General features: G+C 34.4%; 1 protein-coding gene across 1 annotated transcript in view; it reads right to left on the reverse strand.

Annotated features, from left to right (window-relative positions):
• The window catches only part of PIGK (phosphatidylinositol glycan anchor biosynthesis class K), a 124,133-nt gene that overhangs the window by 99,247 nt on the left and 12,703 nt on the right, over nt 1–12,183 (reverse strand). The window lies entirely within an intron of this gene.

Raw genomic sequence — 12,183 nt, forward strand, 5'->3', positions numbered from 1 at the left:
TGTCAAAGAGTTTACTGCACACATTTTCTTCTAAAATTTTTATGGTTTCAGGTCTTACATTCAAGTCTTTAATTCATTTTGAGTTGATGATTGTGAATAATGTAAGTTAGTGGATCCAGTTTCATTCTTTTGCATATGGCTGCTCAGTGTTCCTAACATAACGTATTGAAGAGAATGAACTGAAATATGTTCTTCACTTCTTTGTTGTAAATTAATTGACCACATATGTATAGATTTCTTTCTGGGCTATTTTGTTCCACTGGATTGTGTTTATTCTCATACCAATACCACAATGCTTTTTAGTACTATAGCCTTGCACTATACTTTAAATCAGGAAGTATGATGCCTCTACCTTTTTCTTCTTTTTCGAAATTGCTTTGTCCACTTGAAAATTTTAGGATTGTTTTTTCTTATGTGAAAAATGTCATTGGAATTTTGATAGGGATTGCACTGAATCTGTAGATTGCTTTGGGTAGTGTGGTCATTTCAACAATATTAATTCTTCCAATCCATGAGCACAGAATATCTTGCCATTTATTTGTGTTTTTCAATTTCTTTCAATAATGTCTTACAGTTTTCAATGTACAGGTCTTTTACCTCTGTGACTAAATTAATCCCTAGGTACTTTACTATTTTTTAATGCAATTATAAATGGGATTTTCTTAATTTCTCTGACAGTTACTAGTGTGCAGAAATGCAGCAGATTTTTGTACACTGATTTTATATCCTGTACCTTTACTGAATTTGTTTATTAACTCTAACAGTGTTTTGGTAGTCTTTAGGATTTTCTATATATAATGTTATGTCATCTGCAAATAGAGACAGTTCTACTAACAGCTTGTACTCTTAAATACTGTGCTAATTGTCTTCCATTCAAGAGTGATTTCCTTATTATTTACACAATCTTTGGAAGCACCCGATTTTAAATTGGTTTATAACTGATTTTAAAACAAGTATTCAACAAGACTATTTAACAAGGCCATCACAAATACCCAGGAAATCAAGTTATTGCACATTGTCACATAATTACTATATATTAAACACCAATAGGTTCACCTGATTGGAGGTACAAAAATGAAAATAATTTTTTTTAAGTTTTATTTATTTTGGGGGGGGGAGGAAGGGAGGGAGGGGGGGGGAGGAGAGAGAGAATACCAAGCAGGCTCTGTGCTGTCAGTGCAGAGCCCAATGCGGGCTCGATCCCACAAACCGTGAAATCATAACCTGAGCCGAAATCAAGAGTCGGATGCTTAACTGACTGAGCCACCCAGGTACCCCTAAAAATAATTTTGTGTTATCTTCAAATTGAAATAGATGAACAGCTCTAGAGAAACCATATTACAGGAAAAAGCTCTGAAGATCAGTTACTGTAATTTTGTTAAGGTTATTATTGTTTACAATAATAAATTAAGTATATTATCATGTAAAATTCAGCTTCATAGGTCATATCAACATTTATCTTTATTTTTAATTAATTGCTTTCACTTATCCTTTTTCTTTAATATTTCACTTATTTATATTGATGAATTTGACAACATAGTATAATATAATCACTACACTAGAATTCAAGCATTATGTCTGCTACTACACAGCTGTTGACCTTAAACATCACATTACCTCTCAAGAACACATTTTTTTCATGGACAAAATAAAGGATTTCTCCAGACTATTAATTATTTTGGTCTTTAAAGACAATTTTTATCCCCAAAATTTCAAATATGAAAGATCTTGAAGATGTAAAAAAAAGTTTTATGGTAAAAAGATTTGAAAGAAAGAAAACTGTCACTGTTCGTAGATTCATGGGTACTAAAAAAAGAACATTTATAGTCAAATTATTAAAATTAATACAGTTCAATAAGTTGCTGGAACAATATACTAAAGCCAACTGCATGTACAACAGAAAAAAATATATTTCTTAAATAGTACCATTTACAGTATCAACAACAAAAAAATAAGACAACTAAAAACTACCAAAAATGTTTATGGAGAAAAATTAAAAATTACAAAACTTAGTTGAAAGCTGTTAAACATATAATTATATGCAAATATACCTTATGCAAAAATTAAGATTTAATGCTATAAAGAAGCCCATTCTAAATTAATCTAAAATCCACTGCAATGCAAATCAAAATCCCAACAGAGTTTTAAGAACTTGGCAAGCTGATTCTAAACAATATGGAAGAAACAAGACCCAAGAATAGCCAAGATGATTCTAAAAAAGAACAAAGTCAAGGAAATCAAGTTACCAGATAAGAAGTTAGTGTCTGTAACAAAAACATTGTGGTATTGATTTAGGAATAAACATCTCTTGCTTCTTTGACATCCCAAACCTTCCTATCTATTTACAAATCAGTAAAGAAATATCCCCTTTGTTCTATAAAATCCTTTGCAGTCTTCTTAGTCTTTCAAATGGTTTCTGATTATTATCTAAACATTAAGAGCATGATAGCAGGAGCCAAAATGCCCTTTTACCCTTGTCACTATTCTCCTTAGGGCACATTTCAACTTCTTAACTGTTCTAAATGTTTCCCTATTCAAGATATTATACACTTTACCAGGAACATCGTGTGGAGTGGCAGACAGATCAGCTGCCAACATGAGAATAAAATGACAGGTTGTTAAGAATATTTAAGTATCTACAGTCAAACACTATTATTTATATTTTTACAGAGTATACAAGAAAAAACTGTTGGGAAGTGACAGGAGACAAGAAGCAGAACAATCAAAGGCATGAGTTAATATTACTTTGACAAAAATTACGATAAAATACTGCAAATTATTTACAAAGCACATTTACTATATAGTTCCAGTCCTTTTGTTCATAAAAAATTAGGCAAAATCATAAAATAAAAATAATAACAGAATAAAATTTTAAATATATATTTAGAAAATTGTATACATTAATTGTAATTTTTTTTTAAAGCATTCAAGTGACTTCCCTATATAGAGTACTCTACAACGTTCTACACAATGACATAAAGGAAAGAAAGATATATGGGTAGGAAAAAAGGGTACAGAGGACATTAAAGTGTTTTAGGTGGGATTAAAACAAATAGAGAAATGAGAGTGATTAAATATTATGTAGTAGATGTTGTAATGAATCTACAAATGAACACAGTAAATTGGAATTAACAAAGCAGTAAAGACTGAAGGCTGGTTAAAAATTTTGGATTTTTCAGAAAGGCAACAGAGAGTCACTGCAGGTTTTTGATCGTGGGAGTGAAAACATGAAAGCAGTGTCTGAGAAAGAATCCTAACAGCTGTGTGTAGGATGATTTGGAGGAAGAAAGAGACTAGAGACAGGGAATAAACAGCTACAAAGCTGTTGAAGTACAGAAACATGCATTATAACTACAAAGCATGATGATGTACAGAAGCATGAAGTACGTGATGCATCAAATAATGAAGATGAAGACAACATAAAAACTATGGAAAAATATGTAAATGAGGAAATAGGAGAGGCATTCCTTACATTTAATAAATTAACTATTTTCAGAATACCTCAGTACTACATTCAACATGTAGATATAGATTTTTTAATTTAATAAGGTATTAAATGATCAGTGTGCATAATAATACCAACCTCTATTGGATTGGCATAAGAATAAAATTAGATGTTATCAAAAGAATTCCTTAACTGTAAACGTCATATAAATACTAACTGCTGCAATTTTTTTTTTAATTTTTTTTTCAACGTTTTATTTATTTTTGGGACAGAGAGAGACAGAGCATGAACGGAGGAGGGGCAGAGAGAGAGGGAGACACAGAATCAGAAACAGGCTCCAGGCTCCGAGCCATCAGCCCAGAGCCCGACGCGGGGCTCGAACTCCCGGACCGCGAGATCGTGACCTGGCTGAAGTCGGGCGCTTAACCGACTGCGCCACCCAGGCGCCCCTAACTGCTGCAATTTTTTAGGGAGGTGACAGTTGTAATATAATTGACATGATCCAACCATAAAGTCAAAAGATCTGAATTCAAATTCTTGTTCTATTATTTAATGCTAACTTTAGTGGACCCTAATCAAGTCATTTAACCATTCTGAGTAACTATTTTTATTTTTTTCTCTTCTTTTTTATTCAAGTATAATTAACATACAGTGTCATATTAGTTTGTTATACAATATGGTGATTCAACAATTCTATACATTACTCAATGCTCATCATGATTAAGTGTGCTCTTGAATCTCCTTCACCTATTTCACCCATCGCCTCACCCACCTCCCTCTCGCAAACCACCAGTTTGCTCTCTGGTTTTTTGTTGGTCTCTTTTTTTCTTTGTTCATTTATTTGTGTCTTAAATTCCACATATGAGTGAAATCATATGGCATTTGGCTTTCTCTGACTTATTTCACTTAGCATTATACACTTGAAATACTTCCATGTTCCTGCAAACAGCAAGATTTCATTCTTTTTGATGGCTGAGTAATAGCTCTGTGTGTATGTGCGTGTGCATGTTCATGTGTGTATATACACCACTTCTTCATCCATTCATCTATGGATGGACACATGGGCTGCTGTTATATCTTGACTACTGTAAACAATGCTGCAATAAACATAAGAGTGCAGATATCTTTTCAAATTAGTATGTTTGTTTTCTTTGGGTAAAAACCCAGTAGTGCAATTACTAGATCATTTGGTAACTCTATTTTTAATTTTTCAAGGAACTTCCATACTGTGTTCTACAGTGACACCAGCTCCCATTCCCACCAACAATGCATAAAGCTTTTCACCACATCCTTGCCAACACTTGTTACTTCTCATGTTTTTGATTTTAGCCACGCTTACAGCTGTGAAGTGATATCTCATTGTTTTCATTTGCATTTCCTTGATGATTAGAGAAGTTGAGTGTCTTTTCATGTGTCTGTTGGCCTTCTGTATGTCTTTTTGGAAAAAAGTCTGTTCATGTCGTCTGCACATTTTTACACTGGATTATTTGTGATTTGGGGTTTTGATGTTGAGTTATATGTTTTTTATATTTTGGATATTAACTCCTTATCAGCTACATCATTTACAAATATCTTCTCCAGTTAATAGGTTGCCTTTTGTTTTGTTGATGGTTTCCATCACTGTGCAAAAGCTTTTTATTTTGGTGTAGTCCCAACAGTTTAATTTCACTTTTGTTTCCCTTGCCAAAGAAAGCATAAATTAGAAAAATGTCCCTATATTTGATGTCAAAGAGATTACTGCCTATGTTTTCTTCCAGGAATTTTATGGTTTCAGGTCTCACATCTAGATCTCTAACTGATTTTGAGTTTACTTTTGTGTATGGTGTAAGAAAGTAGCAATTTTGGGGCACCTGGGTGGCGCAGTCGGTTGAGCGTCCAACTTCAGCCAGGTCACGATCTCGCGGTCCGGGAGTTCGAGCCCCGCGTCGGGCTCTGGGCTGATGGCTCAGAGCCTGGAGCCTGTTTCCGATTCTGTGTCTCCCTCTCTCTCTGCCCCTCCCCCGTTCATGCTCTGTCTCTCTCTGTCCCAAAAAATAAATAAACGTTGAAAAAAAAATTAAAAAAAAAAAAAGAAAGTAGCAATTTTACTCTTTTGCATAGAGCTGTCCAGTCTTCCCAGCACCATTTGTTGATGAGATAGTCTTTTCCCATTGCATATTCTTGCCTCTTGTTGTAAATTAATTGACCATATAACTGTGGGTTTATTTCTGAGATTTCTTTTTTTTTAAACTAATAATTTATTTTTTATCTATTTGATTATTTTCAATAATCTGGAAGCTATACTAGTATTTATCTTATTAAATTTCACTTTTTTTTTCAATATATGAAATTTATTGTCAAATTGGTTTCCTATTTCTGAGATTTCTATTCTGTTCCACTGATCTGTGCCTATTTTTGTGTCAGTACCATACTGTTTTGATTACTACAGCTGTGTAGTATATCTCAAAACCGGGAATTGTAGTATTTTTGGTTTTGTTCTTTTTCAAGATTGCTTTGGTTAATTGGAATCTTTTGTTGTTCCACATAAATTTTAGGATTATTTTATTATTTCTTTGAAAAATGTTGTTGGCATTTTGATAGAGACTGCATTATCTGTGGATTCTTTGGACATTTTAACAATATTGGTTTTCCCAATCCATGAGCATGGCATATCTTCTCATTTGTTTGTATCATCTTCAATTTCTTTCATCAACATTTTATAATTTTCAGAGTACAAGTCTTTCACATCCTTGGTTAAGTTTATTCCTAGGTATTTTGTTCTTTTTGTTTGATGCAATTATAAATGCAATTATTTTCTTAATTTCTCTTTCTGCTACTTCCTTATTAGTGTACAGAACTACAAGATTTCTGTATATTGATATTGTATCCTGAAATTTTATTACATTCATTTATCAGTGCTAATTTTGTATATAGTATCATATCATCTGCAAATAGTGAAAGTTTTAATTCTTCTTACCAACTTGGATGCCTTTTATTTCTTTTTCTTGTCTGACTACTGTGGCTAGGTTTTCCAGTACTATATTTAATAAAAGTGGTGAGAGTGGACATTCTTGTCATGTCCCTAATCTTAAAGGAGAAGCTCTGTTTTTCACCACTGAGTACAATGTTAGCCATTGGTTTTCCATACATGGTCTTCATTAAGTCCAAGCATGTTCCATCTAAACCTACTCTGTTGAGGATTTTTATCATGAATGGATGTTGTACTTTGTCAAATGCTTTTTCTGCATCTACTGAGATCATATGGTTTTTATCCTTTTTCTTGTTAATGTGATATATCACGTTGATTTGCAAATACTGAACTAGCCTTGCATTCTTGGAATAAATCCCATCTGATTATGGTGAATGATTTTTTAATGCATTTTTGGATTCAATTGGCTAATATTTTGTTGAGGATTTCTACATCTATGTTTATCGTAGATAGTGGACTATAGTGTTCTTTTGTTGTAGTGTCTTTATCTGGTTTTGGTATCAAGGTAATGCTGGCCTCACAGATTGAACTTGGAAGCTTTCCTTTCTCTTCTAATTTTTGGAATAATTTGAAAAGAATAGGTATTAACTTTTCTACATATTTTTTAAGGATTTAATTTTTTTTTTCAACTTTTTTTTTTTTTTTTTTTTTTTTTTGGGACAGAGAGAGACAGAGCATGAACAGGGGAGGGGCAGAGAGAGAGGGAGACACAGATTCGGAAACAGGCTCCAGGCTCTGAGCCATCAGCCCAGAGCCCGACGCGGGGCTCGAACTCACGGACCGCGAGATCGTGACCTGGCTGAAGTCGGACGCTTAACCGACTGCGCCACCCAGGCGCCCCTAAGGATTTTATTTTTAAGTAATCTCTACAACCAACATGGAGCTTGAACCCACAACCTTGAGATCAAGAGTTGCACACTGCACCTGAGCCAGCCAGATACCCCTTACCTCTTCTTTAAACATTTGATAGAATTCACTTGTAAAGCCATCTGGTCTTGGACTTTTGTTTGTTGAGAAATTTTTAATTACTGATTTGATTTTGATTGCTAGTAATCTGTTTCTTCAATATTTCTATTCCTTCCTGATTCAGTTCTGGAAGGTTACATATGTCTAAGAATTTATCCATTACTTCCAGGTTGTCCAATTTGTTAGCATATAATTTTTCATAATATTCTCTTATAATACTTTGCATTTCTGTGGTGTTGGTTGATTGTGTGTGTGTGTGTGTGTGCGTGTGTGTGTGTGTGTTTTAAGTAATCTTTACACCCAACACAGGGCTTGAACTCACAATCCTCAGGTCAAGAGTCACATTCTCTACCAACTGAGCCGGCCAGGCACCCCTGTGGTGTTGGTTGTTATTTCCCCTCTCTCATTTCTGATTTTGAGTCTTTTTTTTTTTTATTATTATTATGAGTCTGGCTAATCAATTTTGTTGATCTCTTCAGCTCCTGGTTTCATTGATCTGTTCTATTTTGTTTTTAGTCTCTGTTTCACTTATTTCTGCTCTCATCTTTATTATTTTCTTCCTTCTACTGGTTCTAGATTCTTTAGGTGCAATGTTAGGTTGTTTGAGATTTTTCTTGCTTGTTGATGTAGGCCTATATTACTATAAACTTCCCTCTTAGAATAGCTTTTGCTGCATCCCAAAGATTTTGGACCATTTGTCTCCATGTATTTTTTTATTTCCTCTTTGATTTCTTGGTTGACCATTTAATATACATTAAAAGTAATTACTGACATTGCCATTTTGTTACTTGTTTTATGGTTGTTTTTGTATTTCTTCTCTGTTCCTTTCTTTTCTTGCTCTCTTCTCTTGTGGTTTGATGGCTTTCTTTAGTGATACGCTTGAATTCTTTTCTCTTTATTTTTTGCATATGTATTATAGGTTTTTGGTTTGTGGTTACCATTGGTTTTTATATAACATCCTATGCAGATAGAGGTCTAAATTAAGTTGACAGTTGCTTAAGTTTGAACCCTTTCTAAAAAGCACTAAATTTTTACTCTCCCTCCCGTCATCATATATATATGAGGTCATACTTTACATCCTTTTATTTTGTGAATCCCTTGACTGATTTTTATAGCTATAATTGATTTCACTGCTTTTATGCTTCAAACTCTGTACTTGTTTTATAAGTGATTAATCCACTACTTTTATTATGTTGGAATTTACCCATAATATTTTTCCTTTCCTAATTTTTTTACTGAGTAACTATTTTTAATATGTAACGCAAGCAAAAAACAATCTCTCATAAAGGCCTCAAGGAATAATGAAATAAGTCATTAATTATAAAACCCCCAATGTAGTATCTGAATTATTGTGTACAGTGAATATGTGTTGCAGTGAGTATGGAGGAGGCCAGAAATATGGGTACATTTTGTCTGACCTTACTGGAGAGAAAGCCACAAGGATTTTCAAAGAGCCATAATAACCGTGCCCTTCTCCATATTATGTTAATGAGTAACTGTACAAGAAAATCTCTGAAATAACTTATTAATGATCCATCTTTGAAAATGCCCTCTGATGTACAAGATCTAATCCACAGCAGTTTAAAAAGCAACAGTCAAAAGTCATATAACCAATGACTTTAAAACCCACAATAATAGGCAATTCATGATTTTTTTCTATCTTAGGTTACAGATACATTACCAAAATTCACATTTCTTTTTTTCTTTAATTTTTTAATGTTTATTTATTTTTGAGAGAGACAGAGTGTGAGCAGGGAGAGGCAGAGAGAGAGGGAGACACAGAATCTGAAGCAGACTCCAGGCTTGAGCTGTCAGCACAGAGCCTGATGTAGGGTTCAAACCCACGAGCTGTGAGATCATGACCTGAGCCGAAGTCAGATGCTTAACCGACTGAGCCACCCAATCGGCACCCTACCAAAATTTACATTTCTACTTTTACCATTTTTTATTCTAAAAAGGAGTAAAACAGGACAAGGGACCGCCAAAACAGCATATCCCAAGGGAATTTAAAGAGTGGTAAGGCAGGGAATAAGTAAAGTTGAAGTTAATTTGTCTTAAGTAAGACCCTTACAGACTTCTATCTGATAGAAAGAAATGAATTTGAAGTTGCCTGGTGAGATCACCCCACCAATGGATCCCTAAAGTAGGAATTAGGGAATAGTTTATAAAATTGACTACAGAGTACTTTTAGCTCAATGCAGTGTAGGAAACAAGACATAAAGGGAATACGAGGGGCACCTGGCTGGCTTAGTCGATAGAGCATGCAATTCTTGATCTTGGGGTTGTGAGTTCAAGCCCTAAACTGGGTGTAGAGATTACTTAAAAAAATAAAATTAAAAAATAAAGGGAATATAAATAAGCAGTTTCATACACATTTCCTTTCTAGCCTAGACCAACCAGGTTTCACTTAGCTAGTAGTCTTTAGCACACTTTTCATTCATTCATTCATTCATTCAGTTCTGTACAATACACTAAAGAAGGCACTCTGAGGAATACAAACAGTATGAGAACCAGCACTGAAGAAATAAGATCAATACACACAAAAAACTGGCATGACAAAAGTATGAATACAATATTATTTATGAAAAAAGGGCCAAGAAAGCTCTAGGGAGTGTATAAATTGAATTTGGGCATAGGAAAACTAGAAAGAGGAAGAAAAGAACTATAGGTGGAATGACCAGTGTAAGGCAGTGACAGAAGCCAATACAGGAACTTACATGAAGGAAGTGGCTGGAGCATAAGGGATGGAAATTAAATTATGAGAATGTCAGATTTGGAACCAGATTGCAAAAGCCTTAAGTACCAGCATAGGGGACTTGAATTTTATTTTGCATAAACTAAGAGTTTCTGAATAAGGGGAGATGAAGAAAAAGGTTTAAATTAGGAATAATTAATAATTAATTATTCCTAATTAAATTAGGAATCTCACATAATGATGAAAATATAGAGTAAAGGGAAAAAATGGAGTCAGAAAAGCTGCTGGATTTATTTATACACATAGTTTATCAGACAGGGACCATTTCAAAAACTCATACCCACCAAATTAGTAGAGCTAAATCATATTTTAAGAAAAATTATTTACACATGTAACTCTACATAAAGTTAATCTTATGCACTCAGCCAAAAAGGGGGGGGGGGGTGGGAAGCAGACCTCGCCCACCCTAATACTCCATGCATTTAGTCTCCAAAGTAAACATGAGATGGGAGATACGACTCTACATCATCTCTGTCAGTCTCAATCTCCATATGCCTTACAGCATGAGCATCATAATTCTATGATTTTTTTAATGTTTATTTTTGAGAGAGAGAGAAAGACAGAGACAGAGAGAGAGACAGAGAGAGACAGAGTGTGAGCAGGGGAGGGGCAGAGAGAGAGGGAGACACAGAATGTGAAGCAAGCTCCAGGCTCTGAGCTGTTAGCAAAGTCAAACACGGGGCTCAAGCTCACAAACCGTGAGATCATAACCTGAACTGAAGTCGGACCCTTAACTGACTGAGCCACCCAGGCACCCCATAATTCTACTATTAAGGAGATGTATACTTTCACATAACATATCCCCTAATCCTAAGTAAACCATTTTATCAAGTGCTCCACTAAAGAAAAAGAAAACAGTTATCTGCACTAGCACTGGAGGGAAAACTGGCTGTTAGACTTGATGGAATACTATATTGTACTTTATGTGCTATTTCAGAAACTTTCGAGAATAATTTGGCTCAATTTTGTTTCACATGCTGAATTTAGGATCTAACCTCTGCATAATGCCTTTTCCCTCCCTCATCTTAAGCATATTAAGCATACTAGAGGTAGCAAAACAGAGATTTAGTCCAAAACAATTATTTGAGGGCAGAAAATTTCCCAAAAAAGTGAATGTTTAAGGAAGTTAAAACCAGGCAAATAAAAACAAAATTTCTGAGGGCAGGTAAGGTTACAGAAAGCATGGACAAAGAACAAAACACCTGTCCTCCATGCTATGAACTTCGCTATGAAAATGATAATAACATGTCTTTTTATTTGCTCCCATAACCATTAAAATCCCTTACCCTGCGTCAATACTTTAAAATATTATTATAAAATTCCTACAACCTATTTATTAAAATTTCTTTTGTAACAGACTAATATTTGCTAAAAACTAAACTAACTACAATTTAGGAAACAGAAGTGTTTTTATTTTTGAAGTACAAACTTGTGTGTACTTTGCCTGACTGATAAAATATTTCCAAGTCACTTGTTTACCTATTCAATACCTACTGAGAACCTACTATGTGTCAGACACTGTGCTAGACCCTAGAAGTACAAAATGAAATAAAATATAATCCATAGTCCTTTCAAGGAGTTATAACCTAATGAGGGAGACATACTATAACTGGTATAATCATGTTAGGATAAAAGTATACACAGGATACCACAGAAGCAAAGAAGGGGGTCAGGAAATGCATTTTTAAAGAAGTATGAATGTGAATTTGGAAGGTCAGGTATAAATTAAATCTGTGCTTCCTAAACTTGATTGTGCATCTGAACCACATCTAGAGCTGATATCTAGGCCTCACTTAAGACTTAGGGAAGTAGAATCACCAGGGGTGGAGCCAAGAAACCTATATTTTTAACCACAAGAGATTCAGAATCACAGCCAGGTGTTGGTAGTAGTGAGCCAGAAGTACTGACAACCATTCGAGGCACAGAGAATGGCTCAGTATGGCCAGAATGTGTGAAGTACAGACAGAAGATGAGAAAGAAATCAGAACAAGAGTAGTGACATCACTAATGTTATGTTTCAAACAGGACCTATGGAATTGATGTGAACTT

The sequence above is a fragment of the Herpailurus yagouaroundi genome, unplaced genomic scaffold, assembly GCF_014898765.1.
Source record: "Herpailurus yagouaroundi ecotype Mexico unplaced genomic scaffold, PumYag 77, whole genome shotgun sequence".
Classification (NCBI taxonomy): domain Eukaryota; kingdom Metazoa; phylum Chordata; class Mammalia; order Carnivora; family Felidae; genus Herpailurus; species Herpailurus yagouaroundi.